This window comes from Heteronotia binoei, chromosome 15 (genome assembly GCF_032191835.1).
Source record: "Heteronotia binoei isolate CCM8104 ecotype False Entrance Well chromosome 15, APGP_CSIRO_Hbin_v1, whole genome shotgun sequence".
NCBI lineage: Eukaryota > Metazoa > Chordata > Lepidosauria > Squamata > Gekkonidae > Heteronotia > Heteronotia binoei.
This window is the reverse complement of record NC_083237.1, coordinates 41,787,859-41,790,947: the sequence shown is the minus strand read 5'-3', so window position 1 is coordinate 41,790,947 and position 3,089 is coordinate 41,787,859. Positions and strand designations below refer to the sequence as shown.

Below are 3,089 nucleotides of genomic sequence, written 5' to 3'. Positions count from 1 at the left end.
CCTTCCGAGGAGGCAAAGGCGGCCCCCAGCTCGAGTGCCGGCAAGCCGGCTTGGCTGGGAGGGGCCGAACCCACTTGAAGACAATGTTGGATTCAGTCCGAGAGTTTTACATAGGTGGTAACATCTACCGCAGGTATAATGCGACTTTATACCACATTACAAAGTGCTACAGTTAACATACATATAGTACATTAGGGAACATTGAAAAGTCTCATGTAGCAGAAGAGAACCGTGGGCTCCAACCTAATATTGCAGGGTTTAGGCTAGTTGATAAACTTGAGCCAAATTTTGTTTGAAGTTTGTATGAACTAGAGATACCACATCTTTGAATGAGGAAATGATCGGTACTACAAGGCAAAAGCAAGCATTGTAGTCCAGTCCTGAATGGATGGATGGATGGGTGAGTGGGTGGGTGGGTGTCCCAATTAATCTCAGAAGAGGCTATAAACTTGTATATAGTGTATATTTTTGTTAATGGGTTTAGGTAAAGTTCTCAGATGGGTTCTCATCCAAAATTGTTCATGTGCTAAACCCACTTAGCTTCTGTAGAAGAACATCACAATTTCTTGGGCTTTTCATTGGAACCATGCAAAATAGTGTTAAGGTTGGCAGACAGCCAATATTTTCACTGAAATTTACACAGTTCTCTTTACTACATGTCAGAGGTTTTCTTCTTTTCAACCTCAGAAAAGATAGTTTGATCCAGCCCTCTAAAGATTATTATCTCCCTAATTCTTGGATTTATAGGTATTTCTTTTTCTTTTTCCAGGATGTTGACAAAGAAAGGCAATATTCTACAGAATAGCACAACAGCAGTTGAATTCATCCTTCTTAGTCTTTCTGATGAGCCCAACTTGCAAAGCATATTGTTTTCTACTTTTCCAGCATTCTGGCAGGAAATTCCATCATCTTTCTCCTCACATTGGTCGATCCTGCCCTTCACACCCCCATGTATTTCTTTCTGAGAAACCTGTCCTTCCTGGAGATCGGTGGCACATCAGTCAGTGTCCCCAAGATGCTTGAGAATCTTCTGTCTGGGAACAAGTCCATCTCCTTCCTAGGATGTACAGTACAGATCTATTTTGATTTCTTTCTCTGTGGCTCTGAGTGTTTCCTCCTGGCTTTCATGGCCTATGATCATTATGTTGCCATTTGTAAGCCTCTGCTCTATCATGTCCTTATGAACAGGAAAGTGTGCATGAGTCTAGCTTTGGCATCTTGGTTAAGTGGCTTTTTTATGTCCTTTAGTCACACCAGTATGGTATTTACCATGTCCTTTTGTGACTCAAATGAGATTAACCATTTCTTCTGTGACATCCCCCCATTACTGAAATTGGTTTGTGGGGACACTTCCAGGACTGAAATTGCTATGTTCGTAGTGGCTATGGTTTTTGGAACTTTTCCTTTTCTCATAATCTTAATGTCTTATGCTGGTATCATTGCCACCATTCTGGGAATTTCTTCTGCAGAAGGACGGAAAAAGACGTTCTCCACTTGCTCTTCACATCTCATTGTAGTTTCTTTATTCTATGGTTCTGCTTGTATTTGAAGCCCCAGTCCATTTACTCAGCCAATACTAATAAGTATCTTTCTCTCTTCTATACAGTTATTGGTCCTGCACTGAATCCTATGATATACAGCTTTCGGAATAAAGAAGTTAAAGGTGCCCTTAGGAGAATTTGTGAGAGAAAACCTTTTGGATGTTGAAAGAATACAGTCATAGGGTGCAATATCTATAATAATAACATTTGTGCCTACTTATTTCTAACAGACAAATTTATTCCACCATAGGAGATAGATCTAATAACCTGGCTCTCAGCTCCTCTTTCAAGTTCTGAGGCCTTGCCTCTGTGTCTCCCACTACCTAGCACCTGGTCACCACAGGGAGTTACTGCTTTGTGCATCCCTGGAGGAATAGCTGCTTGCCAACTGCCTGCCTTACCCCTGTAATTCCTTTTAAAATAGTATGTCTGAGAGAGTAGAGGTTTATGTTATATAGAGAACCTCTACCAGCACCAAAAGTTAAAAAGTATTTAAAGAAAATGTTCACAAGCATACTTTTAGCACAACACTAGATTGAGCAAGTGATTTCCAAAGAAGGGGGTAAAACACAAATCCTCTGTCCTTCTCACTATACCTTAAAGCTCTCTCCAGCTCTTCAGGAAAGTACATGGTCAAATGGTTGCCTCAAAAGAGTCCTGTATTGTCTCACAGACCCAGCACTAAAGAGACCCTACTTCTTGCTCCCTTGAGTCTTTTTCCACCCTCTTTCTCCACCTACTGACCAGGTCAGGCCTGGTCAGAGAAGTTTTCCAGAAGTCATTCCAAGAACGCCAGCTTCCAGTTTGCGGTGGGGCGAGGCAGCAGCGTCTTCGAACTCCTTAATGAAGGCGGACTGAACAGAGGCTTCTAGGGGGACCCTCAGGTCCGTACAAACCTCAGTTGGGAGGTTAAGGTACACAGAAGGGGCGAGGGGAGCGGCTGGGAGCTTTCTGACTCCAGACTGCTTCGCATCTTACCTTAGTCCCAGAGCCGAGCAGCGTCCTTGGACGAGACAGCCCCAGCCTCTGGAACACGGAGGGGGAAGGTGGACGGCGGTGTTGGAACTTCGTTTCGGTTTGGTGCATTTGTTTTGTTTATTTATTCTACTCGCGGTGGACTGAGCTGATGGTATTTGAGCAACAGGACACCCGTGCTGGAATAGTTGCAGACGTTTTGGAGATGTGCTTTTTTGCTGGAGGCATAAAATTAGAAGGCGGAGGGGAGTGATTTCAAGCTGAGTAAACCCAAGCCTTTTGTGGAGCGGAGGTGTGTCCTCAGGGCTGTAAGCTAACAGGGCTCCCTCATTCGTGGTTTGAGAGAGGAAGAGTAAAGAAAAATAAAAAGACTGAGAACTAAAGCGGAGGTGTATGGAGAGACGAACTGATGGGGAGACGGAATATTGGAGCTATGGAAATAATAGAGCGCAAGACTGAGAGAATAAACTGCTAATATTGGTGGCTATTATAAGAAGTGAGGCTTTCGGAGTGTGGAACTGTTGGGGGAGGAGTGACGCAGCCCTGCGGCATGGTGCAGCGGTTAGAGATCAG

The 3,089-nt window shown here is 43.8% G+C and overlaps 1 pseudogene; it reads left to right on the top strand.

Moving 5' to 3' along the window:
* The first annotated feature begins 770 nt into the window (after positions 1–770).
* On the top strand, positions 771–1,707 carry LOC132583569 (olfactory receptor 10A7-like; annotated as a pseudogene).
* The last annotated feature ends 1,382 nt before the right edge of the window (positions 1,708–3,089 follow it).